Consider the following 15,909-nt stretch of genomic DNA (forward strand, 5'->3'; position numbering starts at 1 on the left):
ACTAGAACCAGTTCCTGGAGTATACAGCTGCACCGTTAAGAGGGAGGGATCTACTTGGGTTAAGTACAGCCAAGTTAGTGTTTTTCTTATGATTTGAAGAAAGAAAGCAGGAGAACCACAAAAAACTGGAAAAATGTATTATTCCGTAAATAATCGATATTGCTAATATTTTTAATAAAACTAAGTATTGATGTCTAGGTGACTGACGGAACATGGTTACAAATACCTGGAAACGTAACGTTAAGTGAAAAGGAGATAAATATGAAGTGCGTGATGAACAGTGTTATTGTGTTTGATTTCTTTATTAATGATGTCCCGGTCAGATCAACATCAGGTAAGAATTAACTTTCTTGGTTTCAAGATTATGGAAAACATGAAAATTAAACCTTAACCTAAATATACAATAAAAATGTAATCTATGTTTCATCTGAGAGCCAGGCACAATATATTATTACAAGTAATAACCTGACAACAAACAACTCCTATGCTCCAGGAGCAGAGGTGGGATTGGACTACATACTCATCAGGAATCCAAACCACACTCACGTGGGTGTGGTGGTTTGTCAACTCCCCGGTAAATATAAGGAAACTTCGGGATCTTCAGTGGCATATATCGCCCCCCCCCCCCCCCCCCCCCAGGACTTTCCGGCGCCGCGACAAGCCAAACTAGGCAAAATCGTGGCGAATTCGCGGCGAAAGATAATGTATTTGCAGAGCCAAGTTAGATGTCATAAATTCGTTAACTAGTTCGGATTGAAAGGAGAAATGTGCAATTTGTCGCGGAGAACTGAAAAAATAACGATTTGTCGCGAGGATCTGAGAAAATCGCGATTTGTCGCGGCAAACGTAAAAAATCGCGATTTGTCGCGGAGAATGGGAAAAAATCGCGATTCCGCAAGTGCCCCGATTTCCTTTTGATCCCCCCCCCCCCTGCTGAGACCCCTGAGGGCCGAGTCACGTGATAATCAATATAATCAAGTGATAATCTTAAAGTCATCTGCTCTTGAAGCTAATATTAGCACAAATTATTCGGTGACAATGAAACGAGCAAGCGACGCGGGCACGTTTTATTGTAACCCCGTAATTATTCCAAGTTGGGAAGAAAAATCAGCGATCAGCGTGCAACCCTCTAGGCACAGGACTTTATTTTGTCAATCATTCCTATTCAGTAAATCGGTATTGATAATATAAATAGGTACAAGAAAATAACCACGTAAATCCTGTATATTCTACTGATTTATATTTTCCGCACGTGCCTCGATTTCCTTTTGACCTTGGTCCCCCCACCCCTGCTGAGACCCCTGAGGGCTGAGTCCTCACCGCGCCGATTCCATTTCTAACGAAACTGATTTGAAATTGCCAAGATATGCATGCTACTAATAATGCCGAACTTTATGCATGAACATTTTTTATCGCTGTAACGAATGGGGATACACTGCTCGTATAGCTTTTATTATTGATTTTCTGAGAAATATTGCACCAGAAAATGATTAGTGTCGTTTAAACTAAAGCGTCATAATTTTACATGCTCACCTTCAATTAAGGAACCCGGCACAAGGCATTTGGCGCAATAAACGGTCCTCCAGTAGCTAGATTGCCGGGAGAGATTGTGGGAACAGCTGACGAGGAAATTGTTATGAACTGTAACGTCAAAGGTGAGCTAAAATAAAATCGTAAAGTAAGAGAGTACGTCTAACAGATTTACCTATTTATAAGATTCGCGAGCAACATAGTGAACTGAATACTTGAAATTAACAACTAAACAACTAGATCCCTATCTCAGCCCATCCACAAGCAGAAGTTAACTGGTTCACCAGAGATGGTCATATTGGGACCGGAACAACTGTCACATTCACTCCTGGATATTCCCTCAATCAAACACATGTTATCTGCGATGCTCGCAACTCGATGGGGTACTCTAGAGTACAGAGCAAGCTTGTACTTGGAGATCTGGATATCATTAACAAAGTGAGTAACATAACTTAGAGATATTTGATATCATTAACAAAGTGGGTAACATAATTTAGAGATATTTGATATCATTAACAAAGTGAGTAACATAACTTAGAGATCTTTGATATCATTAACAAAGTGGGTAACATAACTTAGAGATATATTTAATATTAAACTTAGTCCCTTTAGTTAGAATAATTGGAGAATTGCCAAGAAATATAACTTAAAACTTTTGTTATACTCTTAGAAAAATTAATTATTTCATGCCAGTAACCGAGCCTATAGAATATGAGAATAGGGAAGAGGTCCCTCAAAGTAATCAAATCATAGATCGTAGCTCCCAAATATGGCCATAAAGCATGTGTTAAAAAGCACTAATGTTCGATTCTTTGTATACAGATTCACGATGTGGTGGCTATCACCTTCACGCTGACCAGTCATCTTACTGATTGCTTTGTAATCTTAGTAAATCTATGAATTGCGATCGCGGAGTCTCCAAATTAATCTATTGTCAATTTGTAAAATCAATATCATGGAATAACTGACATTTTCCTTGCATGTGAAACTTCTTAAAACTGAATTATGCGATGGTTTTCTAATTAATAATAGGTCGAATCAAGAATCAAAACTGTAAGTTAAAATTTACAATACAAATAAATACAGGTTTAACTGATCTGGATGGTGGGGGAGAGGTGAACCATATTTGTCTTGACACGTGACATCGATTAACTGATCAGCTTAATCGCTGTCAAGTGTCAGGAAAAATATGGTACGTCTTCTTGCTAGTTCAGTGTTTAATGCTAAAATGTTAAATACTGTAGCGGGTGTAGTTTTAATTACGGGCAATATAAAACCTGTCGCTCTCCGTGTTCAGAAACCAATCTAATCAAACTTGTAGCAGCAATCAATAATAATGCTGGACAAAGCATCACCAGTTGAATGTTTAGATACCCTAGCTTGTAGTTTATAGCTTTTGAATAAATTTCTTGAAAAAAAAAATCGGCACCGCACAAAATGATTCCTGCATAGCCTTCAAGCATTCTGAGTCAATATAAAATATTTGTTCATGTAAAGCAAACTAAAATGATAGAGTTCACCACAAGTCCATATTTGCAATACAAAGATGGGCGTTTACTTTGTAAAAATTGTAAAAAACAACTGCGAGGTAGTCTCCACAGACCACAAGATTGTCTAATGAAACTTTAAGACCGACGTCATGGCGTTTATACAGAGTGTGCTAAGTACCGGATACCTATTCAGTTAATTAGGTAATCAGCCGATCCCACGGGCTGACAAGATCCTGCAGCTGTTGGTGGATTACATGATCGACACCCAGCTCTTGAATGAGTTATAGTCTTGAAATTTTGGGAACCTGTCCAGTTTTAAATTATCAACACAATGCACTAAAAGCTCTATCCCAATCTCTACCCCCATAAGTTTGTCCTTTGCTCATCTCCTGTCATATTATCCGAATTTTCAACACGATATCGTTTAAGCTCTGTAGTAAAAAGTCTAGAATTGGTCAAATTTGAATTGTATATTTAGTAACGAGTACCATACTCAGGTTGATTTCTTAGATCTGGACGAGGGAGATGACGCGATGCTGCAATGTACAGCTGTGGGAATGAAACCGATCACATACGAGTGGAGAACGAAGAAACATCGCATATCAGCAAACAAAACTGCTCAACTCAGGTCTGAGCTCCGTCTGTGAAGAGCTTAAACAAGCTCTGCTTAAGTTTTAAGCTAACTAATCACTAGTTTGTCTGCACTCAGCTCTACAATCATGAGATTTTCCTGGAATAGTCATACTAAATACTTCCATATTTCATGTATTCAAATCAGATGATCAAATAATAATAATCAGTGTCTCGAGATAAAATGGATCATAACGTGATCAAAATGTTGAGTTCGTGACCATCCATTTCTTGCAGCCTGTAATACTGCTTACAGTTGAAACATTTTCGTTGGCATAAGATACCTTAATTACTTTAAAAAATACCAATTTCATTAATAAGGAAAAGGTTAAACCATGTTTAACTCCATACAATGTTTATTGGGGGGGGGGGAGGGGGCAGCAGTTAATCAAACGAACCTGCCCATCTAAAACCAACGTCTGACGGCATGGTTAACTAGGAACCCTGATAGATAAATACAACAAAATACAGTAAGATTAGGACTAGATGCTTCGTGATCGATCGAAGTTCAATAAAAATCACAGCGTTTCTTGGAAGACGAAAAATGTTTGGGTTCGGTTGTTGACATATCTGAGTCCTTAGGGACAAGGGAATAGCTTAAACTATATATAGTTATATATATATATAATTATGTAGGAGCCCACAAGATTACACGAGGGCCTATGGATTGTGTCCCCGACCAAACAAAGTTAATAATGGATAGAACTGGTACCTAAACGTAACTCTACATGTATTTTAATGACAGAGCTCGTGTTACAGGAACGTTACAAGGAACACCCCAGAAAAGGTCACGTGTGCTGTTTGCTCACCCCTAAGCTGCCTTCAACATACTATTACTCTTAGAGTCAGAGGTGGGAACAAATGTCATGTTTTTGTATTATATATTAAATATTCTTAGTTAAACATTTTGATAAGAAACATTTTGGAAAATTGCTCTCCTTCCCTTCTCTATCAATCGAGTAATTTTTTACTAAAGCATGTTATCAGAAATAGCCCTATTTTATTTAGGATAAACTTAACACTTTAACATATCTTATAAAACTCACTACTCAGAGTACACTATCCTTTAGGTGCGCCCAAGAGACTGTCCCCACCATTTGTAGGTCAACTTAACACCACACACCTGCTTATAGACTGGGAATATCGTGACAATGTTACTTACTCCTTCTACTTCTTAGTCGGGTCGGAAAAGCCAACAATCTGGCAAAGCTTGACTAAAAATGAAACTGTGATAAAAAGAAGAAAAGGCTTAACTGAGGTAGATATTGGTTTATCAGCTTGAAATGGCAGCTTTATAAAAATTATTATGTGAAATGTAGCATCACTGAGATTACGAGATCAGAGTAAATTTCTAAACATTTATTTTCTCTCAGGTAAGGTTTGGAGTGAGTGCCCAGAACAAATACGGCTCCTCGGTGGTGTCCTACACATGGCCCCCTTTTAACCTCTTCATCCCAGCCCCTAACAACCTCCATGTTCTCCGAGTAGAGGACACGTTTGTGGAGATAGGCTGGGGAGTGACTGACTGTGAGAGATACGATATAACAGTCGCCAACTCCTCAACAAACTTCACCGTCTCCACCGACCACCTCCACGGGGTGGAGACCCAGACCCTCCTGATCAGGGGCCTGGTAGCTTGGTCTGAATACCACATTGTGGTCATTCCAAAGGCTCTAAACAGTGCTGGGCCCTCCAGTAACACGGTTATTGTGCAAACCCTGGCGAGTAAGATGGAGAACCCGGTCGAGAGTCTGGCGGCAGAAATCGTGTCAGTTTCTGAAGTGTTCTTATCTTGGGAACCACCTCATATGATAGAATCTAATGGATTGCTGGAAGGGTTTAAGCTGATCGAAGAGTGGCTGCCAATGGAAGCTGACGTGAACTCTAATCCAGGTGCAAAAGTTTAATCGACACAGTTATACACTATACAGTTTATATGGTTTTCGAAGCAAGATTTAAACTTAACATTTCTATTTCATAATTTAAAAGCCACTGGATATAACAGGAAACCACTCCAGATACAAAGAAAATCTCCAGAAGACAAGCATTACAATCAGTGAGCCTGGGTTACGCTGCAAGATCTTACCTCGCCCGAAACCTGCCACCGAAAAGAAAGTATCAGTTCACGATAATTGCGATCGCTTCTGCCGGTTCTGGGCCACCTGCCGACCTAGCTGTAGATACAATGTAAGACATTTCTTTCCGGTGTTCATTATCAAGAATTTCATAGCTACAAATGAACCAACTTAGAACCAGAAAAATCCCTGGTAATTCTCAGGTATGACAGATACGAAGTTCCTAAAAACATAACACCTCTGATGAGCGGTGAGGGTGAGCTGGAGCTGACTTGGGACGGAGTGCCAGGAGAGGATTACAACATCAGGTACTGGAAACTGGAGAATAAGAAGCAGTATCTGACAGTGAGCAACAGATCGAGGGCTGTTATCCCGCTTCCAGCCGGAGATAATATCATGTGGAACATTCAGGTGAGATGGATTAATGTCTTCTCGGTCTGAAAAACACTGAATACAACCCCTAAGACATTATGCAGAATAATTGTCTGTACCAAATGTTCCGATCATGTTTTATTTTCGATATAACCCACTTATAACGCCCTTGCTATCCTGATCCCATGTGACCCAGTGTTACCCCCCAGGTAGGGAGAGAGCACGAAGGTATGGTGTACAAGTACTCTGATGTTATCTCTCTAAACACAGTAAACTCTGAAAACCTGCTAGAAATAACTCTGACTCCTGTGAACGGTAATTAATCAAGCAGTCTAAAATGGACAAACAATTTGAGTTTGTAAAATAAAATACAGTAGTATAGCTATACTACAGGGTGGCCCAAAAGTGACTACCCACACGCAACCTCTTAATAACTCACGTAATTCGTCTCCAAATTGCACCAAAATTTCACTATACTTATACTACTATAAGTAACATATGTTGAAAGTATAGTTCATGTTGTTGGGAGTGGGGTCGGTCTTCCAAATATGTCTATAAATGACACGTGCTATAAGTAACACGTGCCAAATCCAGAGGACCAGATAAAAATAAAATGGAAGTTTGAACACGGTTACGATCTGAACAGTGCGGTCATTTCTCTGTACCCTCTAGAGTTACGAGTAACCAACTTTTCTCAAGATGTTTGGAGAGAGATGGAGAGGACAGGACATAGGAAAGTAGAGGTTTGTAAACAGTCTCCACTAGTTAAATACAGAGACTAATATTAAATAAAGGCACGGTTCTCAGCCACTCTAAATTAATAAACCACTCACTTAACAGAATAATGAGATAATGCACAAAATAAAGCAACTAATTTCTACATGATATTTCTCAAAGCAGCGGCTCTATAACTCCATAAGTAATCACGATTCTGAGAATTGTAGTGCTGATAAATCTTAAAATCACTCTAATAGTGCTTGGACTGTGGAGGGGGGGGGGGGGGGGGGGGGGGGGGCTGAGGGGTGTGGACGACGTCCACCTATTTATTCATTTATTGTTAACGTTTTGATAAAAGTTTCTCTAAATTGACAACAAATATTTTCTTTTGTTTGGATTGTTTTCTAGATCAATTCGCCAGGTAAAATTAAAGTGAACCTGTACGAGTGTGTATTTTTACCCTTTCTTGTTCATATTTGAACGAGAGATGAACTGTTTTGACAAAAATGAATATTAATAAATGCCCCCCCCCCCCCCCCCCCCAACTCAAACCCCTCCCCCAGCAGCTTGTGTGCTGTCCACGACTATAAATAATAAATAAAACCGACAAACCAACTAGTCACGGTTATCTAACCACATACTATACTTGATCACATACCGATAAATTGGTGGCTCACACAAAATTAGTGCCGAGTACTGCCTCAGTGTAGTACTCCTCAATCAATCTTAGAATCAACAGGTCCTGGAGAGCACTTAGTAACACACGTACAGCAGGTCCTGGAGAGCACTTAGTAACACACGTACAGCAGGTCCTGGAGAGCACTTAGTAACATACGTACAGCAGGTCCTGGAGAGCACTTAGTAACACACGTACAGCAGGTGCTGGAGAGCACTTAGTAACACACGTACAGCAGGTGCTGGAGAGCACTTAGTAACACACGTACAGACTACAGCCGGTCCTGGAGAGCACTTAGTAACACACGTACAGCCGGTCCTGGAGAGCACTTAGTAACACAGGTACAGCCGGTCCTGGAGAGCACTTAGTAACACAGGTACAGCTATCCTGGAGAGCACTTAGTAACACACGTACAGCCGGTCCTGGAGAGCACTTAGTAACACACGTACAGCCGGTCCTGGAGAGCACTTAGTAACACACGTACAGCCGGTCCTGGAGAGCACTTAGTAACACACGTACAGCCGGTCCTGGAGAGCACTTAGTAACACACGTACAGCCGGTCCTGGAGAGCACTTAGTAACACACGTACAGCCGGTCCTGGAGAGCACTTAGTAACACACGTACAGCAGGTCCTGGAGAGCACTTAGTAACACACGTACAGCCGGTCCTGGAGAGCACTTAGTAACACACGTACAGCCGGTCCTGGAGAGCACTTAGTAACACACGTACAGCAGGTCCTGGAGAGCACTTAGTAACACACGTACAGCCGGTCCTGGAGAGCACTTAGTAACACACGTACAGCCGGTCCTGGAGAGCACTTAGTAACACACGTACAGCAGGTCCTGGAGAGCACTTAGTAACACACGTACAGCAGGTCCTGGAGAGCACTTAGTAACACACGTACAGCAGGTCCTGGAGAGCACTTAGTAACACACGTACAGCAGGTCCTGGAGAGCACTTAGTAACACACGTACAGCCGGTCCTGGAGAGCACTTAGTAACACACGTACAGCAGGTCCTGGAGAGCACTTAGTAACACACGTACAGCCGGTCCTGGAGAGCACTTAGTAACACACGTACAGCCGGTCCTGGAGAGCACTTAGTAACACACGTACAGCAGGTCCTGGAGAGCACTTAGTAACACACGTACAGCAGGTCCTGGAGAGCACTTAGTAACACACGTACAGCAGGTCCTGGAGAGCACTTAGTAACACACGTACAGCAGGTCCTGGAGAGCACTTAGTAACACACGTACAGCAGGTCCTGGAGAGCACTTAGTAACACACGTACAGCAGGTCCTGGAGAGCACTTAGTAACACACGTACAGCAGGTCCTGGAGAGCACTTAGTAACACACGTACAGCAGGTCCTGGAGAGCACTTAGTAACACACGTACAGCAGGTCCTGGAGAGCACTTAGTAACACACGTACAGCAGGTCCTGGAGAGCACTTAGTAACACACGTACAGCAGGTCCTGGAGAGCACTTAGTAACACACGTACAGCAGGTCCTGGAGAGCACTTAGTAACACACGTACAGCAGGTCCTGGAGAGCACTTAGTAACACACGTACAGCAGGTCCTGGAGAGCACTTAGTAACACACGTACAGCAGGTCCTGGAGAGCACTTAGTAACACACGTACAGCAGGTCCTGGAGAGCACTTAGTAACACACGTACAGCAGGTCCTGGAGAGCACTTAGTAACACACGTACAGCAGGTCCTGGAGAGCACTTAGTAACACACGTACAGCAGGTCCTGGAGAGCACTTAGTAACACACGTACAGCAGGTCCTGGAGAGCACTTAGTAACACACGTACAGCAGGTCCTGGAGAGCACTTAGTAACACACGTACAGCAGGTCCTGGAGAGCACTTAGTAACACACGTACAGCAGGTCCTGGAGAGCACTTAGTAACACACGTACAGCAGGTCCTGGAGAGCACTTAGTAACACACGTACAGCAGGTCCTGGAGAGCACTTAGTAACACACGTACAGCAGGTCCTGGAGAGCACTTAGTAACACACGTACAGCAGGTCCTGGAGAGCACTTAGTAACACACGTACAGCAGGTCCTGGAGAGCACTTAGTAACACACGTACAGCAGGTCCTGGAGAGCACTTAGTAACACACGTACAGCAGGTCCTGGAGAGCACTTAGTAACACACGTACAGCAGGTCCTGGAGAGCACTTAGTAACACACGTACAGCAGGTCCTGGAGAGCACTTAGTAACACACGTACAGCAGGTCCTGGAGAGCACTTAGTAACACACGTACAGCAGGTCCTGGAGAGCACTTAGTAACACACGTACAGCAGGTCCTGGAGAGCACTTAGTAACACACGTACAGCAGGTCCTGGAGAGCACTTAGTAACACACGTACAGCAGGTCCTGGAGAGCACTTAGTAACACACGTACAGCAGGTCCTGGAGAGCACTTAGTAACACACGTACAGCAGGTCCTGGAGAGCACTTAGTAACACACGTACAGCAGGTCCTGGAGAGCACTTAGTAACACACGTACAGCAGGTCCTGGAGAGCACTTAGTAACACACGTACAGCAGGTCCTGGAGAGCACTTAGTAACACACGTACAGCAGGTCCTGGAGAGCACTTAGTAACACACGTACAGCAGGTCCTGGAGAGCACTTAGTAACACACGTACAGCAGGTCCTGGAGAGCACTTAGTAACACACGTACAGCAGGTCCTGGAGAGCACTTAGTAACACACGTACAGCAGGTCCTGGAGAGCACTTAGTAACACACGTACAGCAGGTCCTGGAGAGCACTTAGTAACACACGTACAGCAGGTCCTGGAGAGCACTTAGTAACACACGTACAGCAGGTCCTGGAGAGCACTTAGTAACACACGTACAGCAGGTCCTGGAGAGCACTTAGTAACACACGTACAGCAGGTCCTGGAGAGCACTTAGTAACACACGTACAGCAGGTCCTGGAGAGCACTTAGTAACACACGTACAGCAGGTCCTGGAGAGCACTTAGTAACACACGTACAGCAGGTCCTGGAGAGCACTTAGTAACACACGTACAGCAGGTCCTGGAGAGCACTTAGTAACACACGTACAGCAGGTCCTGGAGAGCACTTAGTAACACACGTACAGCAGGTCCTGGAGAGCACTTAGTAACACACGTACAGCAGGTCCTGGAGAGCACTTAGTAACACACGTACAGCAGGTCCTGGAGAGCACTTAGTAACACACGTACAGCAGGTCCTGGAGAGCACTTAGTAACACACGTACAGCAGGTCCTGGAGAGCACTTAGTAACACACGTACAGCAGGTCCTGGAGAGCACTTAGTAACACACGTACAGCAGGTCCTGGAGAGCACTTAGTAACACACGTACAGCAGGTCCTGGAGAGCACTTAGTAACACACGTACAGCAGGTCCTGGAGAGCACTTAGTAACACACGTACAGCAGGTCCTGGAGAGCACTTAGTAACACACGTACAGCAGGTCCTGGAGAGCACTTAGTAACACACGTACAGCAGGTCCTGGAGAGCACTTAGTAACACACGTACAGCAGGTCCTGGAGAGCACTTAGTAACACACGTACAGCAGGTCCTGGAGAGCACTTAGTAACACACGTACAGCAGGTCCTGGAGAGCACTTAGTAACACACGTACAGCAGGTCCTGGAGAGCACTTAGTAACACACGTACAGCAGGTCCTGGAGAGCACTTAGTAACACACGTACAGCAGGTCCTGGAGAGCACTTAGTAACACACGTACAGCAGGTCCTGGAGAGCACTTAGTAACACACGTACAGCAGGTCCTGGAGAGCACTTAGTAACACACGTACAGCAGGTCCTGGAGAGCACTTAGTAACACACGTACAGCAGGTCCTGGAGAGCACTTAGTAACACACGTACAGCAGGTCCTGGAGAGCACTTAGTAACACACGTACAGCAGGTCCTGGAGAGCACTTAGTAACACACGTACAGCAGGTCCTGGAGAGCACTTAGTAACACACGTACAGCAGGTCCTGGAGAGCACTTAGTAACACACGTACAGCAGGTCCTGGAGAGCACTTAGTAACACACGTACAGCAGGTCCTGGAGAGCACTTAGTAACACACGTACAGCAGGTCCTGGAGAGCACTTAGTAACACACGTACAGCAGGTCCTGGAGAGCACTTAGTAACACACGTACAGCAGGTCCTGGAGAGCACTTAGTAACACACGTACAGCAGGTCCTGGAGAGCACTTAGTAACACACGTACAGCAGGTCCTGGAGAGCACTTAGTAACACACGTACAGCAGGTCCTGGAGAGCACTTAGTAACACACGTACAGCAGGTCCTGGAGAGCACTTAGTAACACACGTACAGCAGGTCCTGGAGAGCACTTAGTAACACACGTACAGCAGGTCCTGGAGAGCACTTAGTAACACACGTACAGCAGGTCCTGGAGAGCACTTAGTAACACACGTACAGCAGGTCCTGGAGAGCACTTAGTAACACACGTACAGCAGGTCCTGGAGAGCACTTAGTAACACACGTACAGCAGGTCCTGGAGAGCACTTAGTAACACACGTACAGCAGGTCCTGGAGAGCACTTAGTAACACACGTACAGCAGGTCCTGGAGAGCACTTAGTAACACACGTACAGCAGGTCCTGGAGAGCACTTAGTAACACACGTACAGCAGGTCCTGGAGAGCACTTAGTAACACACGTACAGCAGGTCCTGGAGAGCACTTAGTAACACACGTACAGCAGGTCCTGGAGAGCACTTAGTAACACACGTACAGCAGGTCCTGGAGAGCACTTAGTAACACACGTACAGCAGGTCCTGGAGAGCACTTAGTAACACACGTACAGCAGGTCCTGGAGAGCACTTAGTAACACACGTACAGCAGGTCCTGGAGAGCACTTAGTAACACACGTACAGCAGGTCCTGGAGAGCACTTAGTAACACACGTACAGCAGGTCCTGGAGAGCACTTAGTAACACACGTACAGCAGGTCCTGGAGAGCACTTAGTAACACACGTACAGCAGGTCCTGGAGAGCACTTAGTAACACACGTACAGCAGGTCCTGGAGAGCACTTAGTAACACACGTACAGCAGGTCCTGGAGAGCACTTAGTAACACACGTACAGCAGGTCCTGGAGAGCACTTAGTAACACACGTACAGCAGGTCCTGGAGAGCACTTAGTAACACACGTACAGCAGGTCCTGGAGAGCACTTAGTAACACACGTACAGCAGGTCCTGGAGAGCACTTAGTAACACACGTACAGCAGGTCCTGGAGAGCACTTAGTAACACACGTACAGCAGGTCCTGGAGAGCACTTAGTAACACACGTACAGCAGGTCCTGGAGAGCACTTAGTAACACACGTACAGCAGGTCCTGGAGAGCACTTAGTAACACACGTACAGCAGGTCCTGGAGAGCACTTAGTAACACACGTACAGCAGGTCCTGGAGAGCACTTAGTAACACACGTACAGCAGGTCCTGGAGAGCACTTAGTAACACACGTACAGCAGGTCCTGGAGAGCACTTAGTAACACACGTACAGCAGGTCCTGGAGAGCACTTAGTAACACACGTACAGCAGGTCCTGGAGAGCACTTAGTAACACACGTACAGCAGGTCCTGGAGAGCACTTAGTAACACACGTACAGCAGGTCCTGGAGAGCACTTAGTAACACACGTACAGCAGGTCCTGGAGAGCACTTAGTAACACACGTACAGCAGGTCCTGGAGAGCACTTAGTAACACACGTACAGCAGGTCCTGGAGAGCACTTAGTAACACACGTACAGCAGGTCCTGGAGAGCACTTAGTAACACACGTACAGCAGGTCCTGGAGAGCACTTAGTAACACACGTACAGCAGGTCCTGGAGAGCACTTAGTAACACACGTACAGCAGGTCCTGGAGAGCACTTAGTAACACACGTACAGCAGGTCCTGGAGAGCACTTAGTAACACACGTACAGCAGGTCCTGGAGAGCACTTAGTAACACACGTACAGCAGGTCCTGGAGAGCACTTAGTAACACACGTACAGCAGGTCCTGGAGAGCACTTAGTAACACACGTACAGCAGGTCCTGGAGAGCACTTAGTAACACACGTACAGCAGGTCCTGGAGAGCACTTAGTAACACACGTACAGCAGGTCCTGGAGAGCACTTAGTAACACACGTACAGCAGGTCCTGGAGAGCACTTAGTAACACACGTACAGCAGGTCCTGGAGAGCACTTAGTAACACACGTACAGCAGGTCCTGGAGAGCACTTAGTAACACACGTACAGCAGGTCCTGGAGAGCACTTAGTAACACACGTACAGCAGGTCCTGGAGAGCACTTAGTAACACACGTACAGCAGGTCCTGGAGAGCACTTAGTAACACACGTACAGCAGGTCCTGGAGAGCACTTAGTAACACACGTACAGCAGGTCCTGGAGAGCACTTAGTAACACACGTACAGCAGGTCCTGGAGAGCACTTAGTAACACACGTACAGCCGGTCCTGGAGAGCACTTAGTAACACACGTACAGCAGGTCCTGGAGAGCACTTAGTAACACACGTACAGCAGGTCCTGGAGAGCACTTAGTAACACACGTACAGCAGGTCCTGGAGAGCACTTAGTAACACACGTACAGACTACAGCAGGTCCTGGAGAGCACTTAGTAACACACGTACAGCAGGTCCTGGAGAGCACTTAGTAACACACGTACAAGCAGGTCCTGGAGAGCACTTAGTAACACACGTACAGCAGGTGCTGGAGAGCACTTAGTAACACACGTACAGCAGGTCCTGGAGAGCACTTAGTAACACACGTACAGCAGGTCCTGGAGAGCACTTAGTAACACACGTACAGCAGGTCCTGGAGAGCACTTAGTAACACACGTACAGCAGGTCCTGGAGAGCACTTAGTAACACACGTACAGCCGGTCCTGGAGAGCACTTAGTAACACACGTACAGCAGGTCCTGGAGAGCACTTAGTAACACACGTACAGCAGGTCCTGGAGAGCACTTAGTAACACAGGTACAGCAGGTCCTGGAGAGCACTTAGTAACACACGTACAGCAGGTGCTGGAGAGCACTTAGTAACACACGTACAGCAGGTCCTGGAGAGCACTTAGTAACACACGTACAGACTACAGCCGGTCCTGGAGAGCACTTAGTAACACACGTACAGCCGGTCCTGGAGAGCACTTAGTAACACACGTACAGCAGGTCCTGGAGAGCACTTAGTAACACACGTACAGACTACAGCCGGTCACAACATAACCGTCACGTGATATACGTATCGTCTCGTTTTATATTATACATAGTTGATATTAAGATAGTCAGGGAGGATTATTCTCCTAGAATTGTATTCCGCCAGGCAGATGGTCGGTTTATGGCATATTTCTTATTTCTAGATTTGTGTCTCTGGAATTAACAATAGCCAAGATAAACTTACAAGTGTACATATATTTACTGTCATAACTATTAATAGGTAACAATTATATGTTATAATGAGATAAGACATAATTGCAAAAACTTTACCAGCAATTGACGCCCAAGTGTGTAAAAACAAAACGGTGTCAGGTACTGATAATAAAAACAACATACTTCACTCATCCATATCAAATGCTAATCTTTTTGTAGTGGAGTCAGAAACACATAAGCATTAAAAACTCGAAATAAACTCACAGGTGCAGGTTGATAAACTGAGCAGTGGGGAGATCACTCTAACAATCCCTACTAAAATGGTGATGTATGAGGCGAAGGCGAGAGCCAGTTACATGGGCTTCCAATATACAAGCGTTAAACACTGGTACATGAAGCAACATCAGACACTTTCTCAGAGACTCTGGTTTAGGTACAATCTTGATTTAAAGACGCAACCTTTACCTTTGCTAGATAATAATACACGAATGTTCTCGGGAATACGTCAATACTGATTTCTCAATTTAATCACAGAAATCTCTTGCTTCTTAAAATAGCTCAGCCAGTAGTTCCGCTAATATCTAAGTCAGTAGTTTACGTTACCACTAGATAACCACAGGTACCTTCTGATCCTGGCAGGGTGTGGAGCATTCCTCCTCGTTTTGTGGACTTGTCTGCTGATACGAGCTCATATCATAGTTACCCAGCAAACTAAAGCTCCCGTTTACAAGAGGCAGGCCACGCTCTCAACTGCTACCTGATATCTTACTCTTCTACCCCGAGATTAAAATTCAAATATTTATAATTTATTTCTAAACTTTTACTCAGAAATAATATCAATGGTCTAGAATCTAGATACTAAACGCTAAACTACAGCAGGCCAATTTCATACAATCAGAACATAAGATTTCTGGTTGTGCAGTGTGCATTTGAAACATAGAACTTCTTGCAGGTGAATACTATATTATGACGATACGATGTTTACATGATTTTCTTGGATTCAGTTAAAAACTGCCATGTTTTATACCTATT

This window comes from Bolinopsis microptera, chromosome 5, assembly GCF_026151205.1.
Source record: "Bolinopsis microptera isolate Bmic1 chromosome 5, MBARI_Bmic_1.0, whole genome shotgun sequence".
Lineage (NCBI taxonomy): Eukaryota > Metazoa > Ctenophora > Tentaculata > Lobata > Bolinopsidae > Bolinopsis > Bolinopsis microptera.